Source organism: Rhamphochromis sp. 'chilingali' (genome assembly GCF_963969265.1).
Source record: "Rhamphochromis sp. 'chilingali' genome assembly, chromosome: 2".
NCBI lineage: Eukaryota > Metazoa > Chordata > Actinopteri > Cichliformes > Cichlidae > Rhamphochromis > Rhamphochromis sp. 'chilingali'.
In genome coordinates this window covers 43475414-43487600 of record NC_137930.1, presented here as the reverse complement: position 1 = coordinate 43487600, position 12187 = coordinate 43475414, and positions in this window count along the sequence as shown.

The following is a 12187-nucleotide window of genomic DNA, read 5'->3' as shown; positions in this document are numbered from 1 at the left end:
GCACATTTTGGTTTCTTAAACACTTACGTGATATGGGTATAAAGGACACAGATAATCAACAGTGTATTTATCTGTGAATGATTGTATTAATGTAATAATTTTACTATCTGCTGTTTCTACATAATAGTGCAGAAACTATTTGCCTTTAAAGTAAACTTAGCTTTTGAAAAGTCTTGGCTGAAGCAATGAGACAACTTTTTCTTTGAGGGCAGACTTTTCGGTTTCCAGTTTGTGTTGCACTTTTTCAATTTCACAGTGTGTCAGAACTGTGAGTGTAGTGAGGTAAGCAATTGTTTTTCATGCAAAGTACGAGTTACTGTGGCAGTCTGCCAAAGCAGAGACCAAAGCAACTGTAAAAAGCCTTTTATTGTAGCATCGTCTTTGCAACCACTTTCTCCCAGTGTCAGCAAGCAAGTTCCAGGCCTAAGATGGGCGAATGGGGTGTGTGGTTTGTGCTTGGTTGCAGGAGATGGGTGGAGCAGACAGTTCAGGGTGTGGTTGGCTATCACATCTTACAGCAGTCACCTGATCACACTACCTCTCATTGGGAAGTAAGGGAAAACGCTGGGATCTGGAGGGTGATGAGCACAGGGACAACAGGGAGCGACTGGAAAGCTGCTCTGTGTAACAAACCACACTGTAAACACCACCACACTGCCGGCTTTGAGGGCTGGGGACGTTACAGTAACATCATTAATACTTTCTGATTTTTTGTTTAGTTTTAAATGTTAGATGAGATTAGGTGAGAGGTAATAAGCAGTTAACTTTTTGTTAAGTTGCTTTGAAGGTGTGTATCCAAACAGAGTGTGAATTATGCAAAGGCTTTGGGAGATGATTGTAGCTGAGTAGCTGCATCTTTTGCTGTCTGGTTTGCGAATTCGTTGTATAACTCAGACAAACGGTAGCAATAAGTATTTCAAGAAGAAAATTTACTGTCATGGTACTGGGTCTGTGACCCAGTGTTTCTGTATTTCTACAGTTTGAATCTGCTCAAAGTTATAATCTGAGTTTATTTTCTTTCTGGGTGACTTGTGTTTAGTTTTCTTGTGCTTAGGAGTTCTGATGTTCCTGATGTTCATCTGTGCTCAGTCGTGTCTCTTGCTCCCTCTGTTCCCTGTATTCAGTCAGTTCACGTCTTAGTGTGCGTCTCATGTTTCCTGTTTTATTTTGATAGTCCCTTGTCCAATATTGCGTGTATTCAGTTTTGCTTCCTCCCTGTCTCATTATGTCCGATTAGTTTCAGCTGTGTTTCCCTCCTGTTTCCCATCCACTCGTTATCGTCTGTGTATTTTATCCTCTGTCTTCCTCTGCCTGTTGTCGTGTTGTCCCTTGTAGCTGTGTGTTCCCAGCGCTCCTCAGTTATGTTCCTAGTCTGTTCCTAGTTCTAGTTTCCAGGATTCAGATTCAGTTTTAGGATATGTTCTTTCTTCTTGTATTTAGTGTTTGGGTTTTTGTTCCCTTTCTGGAAAGGTATGAGCACAGGCTAAATCCTGAGCAAATCTAAAGCATTACAAGCCAAATGCATATAATATAGTTCTGTTATACGTCACACATAGTCACACATATTTTCGATCAAAACAACTCCTGCGCTGTACTCTACCCAGTTTCACTTCCTGTACTCTGCAGGCCTGCACAAAGCGTGCAGAGTTTCCTGTCTTACACAGTACTCTGTGACCTTTAGCACACATTATAACTCAAAGTGGGGTTTTACTATACTGGCCTCTTTAAAACAACATAAACAGAAAATAAGCACTAAGAATATATATTTATTCTGTAACAGTAGCAAATAAAAGCTGCCTCTCTCAGTTAAACCTTTTCACCTGAGTACTGCATTTGGGTTCCAGCTGTGCCTGCCACACAGCATCACCATGACATTTGCTCACTTTGTTTTCATGTAGCTGGTTGTGGTTATTGTGTAACGTTGGAAACATTTGGCCTGGGAACACTGGCTGAAACATTTTGTCTTCCCTAATATTAATAATATGCAATGCCAAATAGGCTTACAGTGAATATATGCATAAATATATTCATTGTTTTCTCACTGTAGTTAATGAAACAGTAACAATCCCCTGATTCGTGCTCCTGGATGCAAATTTTCTATTATTTTTATGTGCCTTGACACAACTTTCCAGTCCACTGATTTGTAAAATAAGACTAGGTTAAAATCAAGAATTTAAAACTACAGGATTAGGTTTAGGAAAAAAAAATCATGTTTTGGGTTAAAATACAAGAGCTGCCATGTTTTTTTTAAAGCTTTACTTTCTTTGTTGTCATGGTAATTTCTCCACAGTTTCTCTCGAAAAAAATACTAGCTCTGACACGAATATATTTCCTATTGAAATAAATTTCTCACAGATTTATCCTTACTGACATGAAAAAAATTGACAATTTGAGTCCATAAACACACACAAGAAACAGACCAGCATGCAGTTAGTCAGTTTTGGGCGATGCAAATGCTTGCCATCATAAAGATCCCTGTAGTGTTCTCTTTTGTTCCAGTTATTCCTTGTTTAGAGCACCAATTCATCAGTTCAGGTTAGGTCTTTTTCTTCACTCATTATTAATAAATTTTGACTGTGAGAAAACTGTTGTGTGCTTCATTGATACCATCACAGTCTGAGTTTACATTGCTTAACTTTTACACCCAATCAGGTTCAGCAAATTAATCCAGAGAAACTGTGGTTCAGTATTTCACAGTATTTTACTGCTGACAACAAACTAATGGAAGCTGCTGAGTTGGTTCATGCCAAGTGAATCATGCCATCAGTTCCCTCACAATATGGTTACACTCTTGCACATGCACTGAAACCTTGAGCACATACACCAGCTGAGGGGCTGCTGGGACAGCTGGAGGCCCACTGACCCAGAGACAGCACAAAATCAGTGGAGAGTATGTGCCAACACAGAAATCCTGTTACAGTCTAAATCTGCCATCATCATATTTCAGGCATTTTTCTGACTAGCAATTCATCCAGATAACAAAATCAAGGATTGGTATAACTCTGGTGGAAACCATCACTTCCTGAGAGCCCACTGGACATCCACGTGAGAGTGTAGATGCAGCTCTTCATATACAAGGAGCAAACAACTAAAAAAAAAACCCTTAAACAGCTACATTTTATTATCAAGAAATTAAAATATCCTACTCTGCAAGGCTTCATAAACTGATGATCTCTCACAGACTCTGTTGCGTGTGTGTGTGTGTATGTGTGTGTGTGTGATAGTAAATTGCAGACTTCATTAAGGCAAGCCTCTTCTCTTCACTCATTTAATTACTACAGAAAAGGTTAGTGCCACAATGCAATTTACCAAATGTGATTTCTTAGCAGCTATTAACTCTGCGTGTGATGTATGTACGTACGTCCCCTCCCCCATCGGCCCCCTTCCCTCCAGACGCAGTGAGGGACTGAGAGCTCTTCTCGCGCTCTGTGTGAGCATACCAAATACCAAAGTCTCATGTTCTCAGGTTGGAAACATTAGCTTTAAAAGAGGCTAAACTGCAGGCAACACAAAGACAGAGCAAATGTACTGATTGTCCTGAAAGATATTTGGATCAGGAACTGAAACATCTGTGGGTGTCAAACTTACTACGAAGAATTCAGTGCAGTAAGGAGGCACCGTGTACACCAATCTCTTTTACTCTACGCTCTGATGCGGCATGGCTCCATCTTTAGGATTGATGCAGACTATGCATTTTGTCCCTCCATAACAACACTGTAAAGGAAAAAAGCCACTATAATCAACTCTTTACGTGTTGATAATGTGCCGTGGGTATGTCTGTTCCTACAGTTTACAATGTTTTTACCAAACAAGTTTCCTGCTGAAGACCTTAGAAAACATAAAAGGTTTAAGCTTGAGAATTAGACCTCTCTCATTAGAGCATAGCAGCATTATTATTTTTATTTTAAAATCATAGGTAACAACAATATCACACACAGACTACATTAAAATGTAGCAAATTCATTTTTAAACAATACAGTGCTTAACAAATGTAAAACAAGAAAATAAATATATTTTAGAAATCTTAAAAAAAAACACATTTAAAATGAAAATTTATATTTTTATTGACGCCGAATTTCAGAACTAATCAAGCACAAAGTTCTACCAATAAAACATGTTTTTGTGTTCAAGAATACAAGTACTGAAACTTAACATTGTAATAAAAACACGTGCTTTACGTTTCCAATTTTTTTTGGCAAAAAAAATTAAAAGTTAATTAAATATTTAAAAGAATTCATGGACAACAAACATACTTATGATTTAGCATTATATCATTTTGATTCAAGTAAATTGCAAATGACAAACTAACCATTACAGACACACAAAAATTCCAATATTGTTAATTTGAGGGGTTCTGTTGCACAGTCAAGCACTATTATTGAAGGGTATATACCTTAAAATATGAAGGGCCTTATGGCAGCTGTTGTAATCTGGCACTTTATAAATAGAAATGAATTGAATATGTAGTTGTGATAAAATGCACCTAGTTTATACATTAATCTGCTGAGTGCATTTTGGGAGTCAGTGGTGCAGTATGGGGCTTGGTCCACACCCCACGTTGGTGGAGAGGCCAGACCCGGGTTTGACCTGCAGCCCTTTGCTGAATGTCTTCCCCTTCCCTTCTCTTCCCCACTTTTGTGTCTGTCTTTACTGCTTCACTATCCAATAAAGATAAAAATGTGGGAAAAAAAGAATCTAAAAAAACAAAAATAAAAAAATCATGCAATATAATATTATTATTTAATTGCGAAAATGTCTAACATTTAACATGTTATAAAATTAAGCAAGGAAAAAAAAGTTTGTGCCTCTAAATTTTTGTTCATATTAAAGCTATGGGCACCACTGTGAGCCTCCTTGTAAATATTCTGCATTAAAAAAATCAACTAATTGTTAATCACTGACCTGCAATAAGCTGTTAATTGAGACTCTGCAAATTAAAGATAATAGTCATTGAAGTGAGGAGAGAGATCACCCATCATACTGAGACAGAAGATGTCACAGCTCTAAAGATGAATGATGACTCTCAGTGTCAGGAGCACCACTGCACAAAGAATGAAAGAAAAAATGGATGAAGATGGCGCCACATAATTCTACCTGTGCAGTAAAGCAATCAAACAAAAATAATAAAGAAAAAACTGTTAGTAAAGTAGTACAGATAGGAGCACATAGCTATAAAAATATAACTTTTAACAAGGCCTACATCATTAAGTATATTAAAATGTATAGATGTAATATTACAAACACTGTAGAGAATTAAAGAGCTTGAGGACTGTGCAGTATGGTTAATTTCAGATGCCTACATGGGTTTTTAAAACTTGTATTTGTGTTCTTAGCAAAACAACTAGTTAAACCTAGCACACCTGGCCAATTCAACTGATTTCTTATATGTGTTGATCTGAAACGGTGTGGTGAGACCTGAATGTTCTGAAATTGCCTGTTTTAATCAAACCTGGCATCAATGGGGGTTGGTCCTCTCCGAGTTCCCAGAATCTTTTCTTTAAAGTCTTTTTTTTCTCACTAAAATCCTACAAGAGTTGTTAAAGGCTGCTTCCCATCACATATCTCAATAATAATGGTTAGCAGGAGGCAGCTTAGCTGTTGAGATGATGAATTACAGTGTTGTTGCTTATTTACCTGCGTGTATAATGTGCATAATATAACATGTATAATGCACTCAACTTTTCTGCTGCTTGTCTCCTGTTGGGCTCCCATCAGAGCAAAGCATATCTACAGCACAAATACACAAACTGCCCACAGGTGTGCTTCCCCCCTCAGCTTCCTGGTCTCCAGCTTTTATCAATGGGGGAATGACACACCTATGAAAATGACAAAAAGGACGGCTGTTTACAGAAAAGAAACTTTTTTAACTTGACAAGCTTGCCTGAAGGCATGCCTAGGACACAGACTCACACACACACACACACACACACACACACACACACACACACACACACACACACACACAGGAATATTTCACTGTAATTTGCAGGCTTTGTCTGTGCATGTAATAGGTCATGTCACAGGATTACATTAAGATTATTATAGCTTGGGTGAATTAATCATTAAAGCTTTCTGTCAAAATGATTTGAGTTAATTTTATAAATGTTATTCATTTTGTAAATGCTGATATATAAATCCAAATCAACACTGACTTCAGCTACTACTACTGATAGTAAATTTACATTAATGGTACAATTTGACCTCAAGTAGGTCTTGATAGTAATATGAAATGGGTTTTAGCGTGACTGTTGCATGTTTTCATCCAGGAGGTGTAAATGACATTAATATTACATATTAAATCATACTGACTGACTGGGGATCACGTGGTGATTCTATATATATATTTATAGAAAAAATACATCAGATCTCTGACTTCATTAGGCTTACAGTGCAGAGAGCTGTATGAATATAACTAAATATGTTTCTTTAATTCTATCTGACATAAAATTAAAACACAAAATATTTCAGTATATAACGATGAAAAGTACATTAAAAAAATTGCAAAATAAAAATTTAAGAGAGGACAAAAGTCTAGAGCTGGCACGCTTCAGGAACAAATTAGTGAAGGCATGACTCAAATGAGCAAAAAAAACCCAACTGCATAAATTGTGGGTAATCACTTTATGCATAAATAATCACTACTGTATTTATTTAGGTTTGGATGCAAACTTTTGTAAAGGTTTTAGGTGTGGTCTGATTCCTTGGTATGCGTGTGGATTGGAGTGTGTGGTTGTGAGTCCTCAAGCGCTACGCACAAATAACTGCACATTTTTATATCTTACATGCATCATACTTACTTGTGCATCATATTGTACGCATTTGTAACATTTTTGAGGCAAAGGAGAGGGAGAGAGCTCTCCCAAGTTTGAACACTTCTCTCCAGATGGATCAGCCTCACTATAGCACAGAAACATGCAGGAAAGGTTAGTTGTCACATGTAGGTTTGCAACAGGCCTGGATGTAAGCATGACAGACTGGCATCATGTCCACAGTATATGACATGATGATCGTGGCTCAAGAGTTGGGAGTTCGCCTTGTAATCAGAAGGTTGCAGGTTCGAGTCCCGGCTTGGACAGTCTTGGTCGTTGTGTCCTTGGGCAAGACACTTCACCCGTTGCCTAGTGCTGGTGGTCAGAGGGCCCGGTGGCGCCAGTGTCCGGCAGCCTCGCCTCTGTCAGTGCGCCCCAGGGTGGCTGTGGCTACAATGTAGCTTGCCATCACCAGTGTGTGAATGGGTGGATGACTGGATATGTAAAGCGCTTTGGGGTCCTTAGGGACTAGTAAAGCGCTATATAAATACAGGCCATTTACCATAATCTTACGTAGTCTACAACCCTTAAAAAGATGGATATAGCTGATGGATGGATTGATATCTCCCCAAGTTGCTCAAGCTGCTATACATACTAACATGTCTACAATTTCAGTTAGCCTATGTGAAAAAGAATAACAAGGAAGGTGATAAAAGGCAGAAAGGCAAGTGTCAACAAATGTTTTGTGTTGCCGTATATCATGTCTTCACTGTCTCTGTCAATAAAAGGCCAAAAATAAAATAAATAAACAAATGTTTTGTAGCAAGACTATCAAGAAGAAAATAGTTAAATACTCCACTTCTCAACTTACAACTATACAGACGTCCCCTCTAATAGACAAGGAACCAACAGACAAAGACCTCCCCCATCTCTTTGTCTGTTGGAGGGAAGGGTTTCTGTTCGTATGCCCTTCAATTTTGCTGTGCATTAATTCCAAACAGTGTTTTTATCCAACAGCTATTCCAGGGAAATAACAAGTGTTACTTAAGTATCAGTATCAGTTACCATCTAAATATTGAAACTAAATTTCTATTTTTCTGACTTGCAAAGGAAGAAAATGTCATTATGAATTTTAATAAACAAAAATGCAATTCCTGATAATTATAATACTATCAGTGAAACTGATAATATCAAAATTATTACATAAACAATCACTATTTTTTCCATCTTGGATGCATGCATTTGAAAAGGAGTTGAACGTGCCAGCAAACTTGCTTCGTATTTGTGTGTGGACTGGCGTATGTTCTTGTGAGTCCTCAAAAGTTGCACACAAATCACCTCATACATTTGTAAATCTTTCTTTTACTAGGTGGGCCAACGTCCTCAAAGTTTGACAGTGCTTTTAGTAGATAAAGGTGAATGGCTTTAACATAAATTGAGCTGAGGTTTGGGGAAGCCCCCAGAGGGGACTGGCGGTGGCTCCCGGGCCCATTTTAGAAGGATGTGGAATTTTCAACCTTTTGGAAGAGAAGGTGGAGACTTTACTTAAAGAGTAAGCAACAAGAGACAATTCAGGAAATGGACCATTTATTGTTCGTACCTGGTGAAGGATGGCAAATGGACCGTACAAGACAAACCAGCGTTAAACCCTTAATAAGCACCGTGGATGTAGGAACATACTAAAATTGTTGTGGAAGCATTAATAAGTGTTTTGAGGAAGGAAAAAGGACTGTTAAGGACTAAGGACAATCTGCAGCAGGCACAATGGTACATGTTGCATCTGAAAGTATACCAAACTGAAGCTCAGTAGCAATAGCTTGCTAATGTAACACACTGTCTTTACTTCAGCTTGGCACTGAGTCTGCATAGCAGTAAAAGTATGTTTTGCCTTCTAAAGGGAAGGATGTATAATTAAAACAGAATTGGTCCTAGCATGGAACTCCATAGTTAACTTTAGTGGTTGAAGAGCATTCTCCATTTACATGAACAAACTGGAGTCTATTAAATAGATTTGATGGAAAACACTGCAGCACCTTTAATTCCAGCATATTGCTCTAATCTATGAAATATTGTGGTCAGCAGTAATAAATGGTGTGCTGAGGTCTAGCAGGACAAGCACAGATATGAGTTCACTTTCAGAGGCCATAAGAAGACAATTTGTAACCTTCAGTAATGCTGTTTCTGTACTAGGATGAATTCTGAAACCTGACTGAAACTCTTTGAATTAACCATTTCTTTGCAGATGATCAATTAGCTGTTTTACTCTTTCAAGAATTTTTGAGATAAAAGGAAGGTTCGAGATTGACCAATAATCACCTAATACAAAGCAATACGACAAACTACAGAATGATCATATACTTAAATTTCTCTAAGCCTATTTCAGCAAATACCTTTGGATTGTTTTAAGATTCAAATTACCCCATGTTAATTTTTTATTAAAATTGTGTTAATTTGTAAATGAAGTATTTACTGTAGGGCTTCAGAAAGCGATTGCAGAGAATGAACTTCAGCTGTATGAGAACATGTTTTAAGAGACAGGGTTTCAACCTTGATTAGCTAGGTACACAATTGACACTCTTTTAGATAGTTTTTTATAGCAGTATTCACACAGTCTCTCTAATGTGATTGATAATAATAACTCTCATGTTATATACAATGTTTATTTAAGAATTGTCCTGTTATGATGCCTGACTTATATTTATGCTTTGATCAAGTTGTGGGTCCCTGCTATATCTGATTAGGAAGTAGAATTAAATGTTTCAAACCAAAGTAAGTCTTTATTTTTGGCGTGCCAGTGTAAAGAAAAACAGAACTTGTTTTCAATGAGGTGCAAGACCAAAAAAGACTGATTCTAGATACAAATGGCTATATATAGCACAATTCAACAACAAGGTGATTCAAAGTGCTTTACAGAGACATTAAAAACAAAAACAAACACAAAGCATGACAGTAGATAAAATCAGTAGTTAAAATGTAAGTTTTGAAATTTAAGCTTAAAAGTGTGGATTTGGTGTTTTATTCAAATGCAGCTGAGAACAGGTGAGTCTTCAACCTAGATTTAAATAAACTGAGTGTTTCAGCTGATCTGAGGCTTTCTGGGAGTTTGTTCCAGATATAAGGAGCATAAAAGCTGAATGCAGCTTCTCCGTGTCTGGTTCTGACTCTGGGAACTGATAAAAAACCGGATCCAGATGACCTGAGGGATCTGGAAGGTTCATACTGGGTCAGGGGGTCACTGATGTATTTTGGTCCTAAACCATTCAGAGCTTTATAGACCAGCATCAGAACTTTAAAGTCTATCCTCTGACGGACAGGCAGCCAGTGTAAAGACCTCAGAGCTGGACTGATGTGGTCCACTTTTTTGGTCTTAGTGAGGACTCGAGCAGCAGAGTTCTGAATGAGCTGTAGTTGTCTGACTGATTTTTTAGGTAGACCTGTAAAGATGCTGTTACAGTAATCAAGCCTGCTAAAGATGAATGCATGGACTAGTTTTTCCAGGTCCTGTTGAGACATCAGATCTTTTATCCTTGAAATATTCTTGAGGTGATAGTAAGCTGATTTTCTTATTGTCTTAATGTGTTTTTCTAAGTTCAGGTCTGCATCCATCACTACACCCAAATTTTGTGGTCGCCTGGTTTGTGGTTTTTAGGTGTATAGATTGAAGTTCTCTGGTGACCTGTAATCGTTTTTCTTTGGCGCCAAAGACTATTACCTCAGTTTTGTTTTTGTTTAGCTGAAGAAAATTGTGGCACAACCAGTCATTGATTTCCTCAATGCATTTACCAAGAGCCTGTACAGGGCCTCGGTCTCCTGGTGACATTGTGTGTCATCTGCATAGCTATGATAGTTTATTTTGTTGTTCTTTATAATCTGTACCAGTGGGAGCATGTAAATGTTAAACAGAAGAGGTCCCATGATGGAACCTTGGGGAACTCCACATGTGATACTTGTCTGCTCAGATGTGAAGTTACCTATTGATACAAAGTATTTCCTGTTTTCTAAATATGTTTTGAACCAGTTTAGTACAGTTCCTGAAAGACCTGCCCAGTTCTCCAGTCGTTTAAGTAATATGTTGTGGTCAACTGTATCAAATGCTGCACTGAGATCCAGTAAAACTAAGACTGACATTTTTCCACTGTCTGTATTCAGACATATGTCATTGAACACTTTGGTCAGAGCGGTTTCAGTGCTGTGGTTCTGTCTAAAACCTGACTGGAAGGCATCATAGCAGTTATTCTGTGTTAAGAAGTAATTGAGCTGTTAAGAAACTGCTTTTTCAATGATCTTACTTAAAAATGGGAGATTTGAGATCGGCCTGTAGTTGTTCATTTGTGTCTTGTCAAGATTGTCCTTTTTCAGTATAGGTTTAATTACAGCAGTTTTTAGTGGTTCTGGAAACACGCCTGATATTAAAGAAAAGTTGACGATCTGTAACAGGTCTGACTCCAAAGTCTTTGAGACCTCTTTGAAAAAACTTGTTGGCAGGACATCTAAGCAGCAAGAGGAGGAGTTCAGTTGACCTAAGATGTCCTCCAGGTCTTTGCTGTTAATAGGGTGAAACTGTTTGATGGCGTTTAAACAGTTTTTCGGTGGACACAGTACATATCCTGAATATGCTGTTGATGTACCAATTGCTTGTCTAATCTTTTGGATTTTTTCTGTGAAGAATTTGGCAAAGTCATTGCAGGCCATGGTTGAATGAAGTTCAGCTGCCACTGGCACAGGAGGGTTTGTTAGCCTGTCAACTGTTTTTGGTGATGATGTCAAAGAAGTAGGACCTTCTTGCACTCCTCAGTTGTAAATTATAATTGTGAAGTTTCTCTTTATAGATGTCATAATGAACCTGGAGGTTTGTTTTTTCTCCATCTGCGCTCAGCTTTCCTACAGTTTTTCCATGGAGACTTTTTCCTTCCAGAGATAACCTTCACCTTAATGGGAGCAATAGTGTCCATTACATTTAACATTTTAACATTGAAGCTATTGACGAGCTCATTGACTGAACCTCTGGACAGGTCAGGTGTTAATGGGAAGACCTGGTTAAAGATCTCACTACTGTATTCAGTTATACACCGTTTTGTGATCACTGCTGTTGATATATTTGTGTGTGCTGAAATTAATTTTATCAAGGCAAAGCTATTGCTTTCCCTATAAAAGGAGTTTGCCTCTTGTATTGAATGACCTCCTCCCCATTTTATATGAAGAGAGTATTCTAGAAAGACACATCAATGAAGTTATCTAAGAACAGGGGTTACAAGATTAGTACTTTCAAGTTCTCTTTCAACCACATCTCCATAGTGAGATAACTAGGACTATGCAGACTCCTGCATTGACAGAAAACATCATCTGACTGACACTGCCTAGGTGTGTGGGCCCACACTTCACTCCTCCTATAGCTCCTTTATTTCAAGATGTTCAAATGAGGCTGCTCCTTGAAAAGG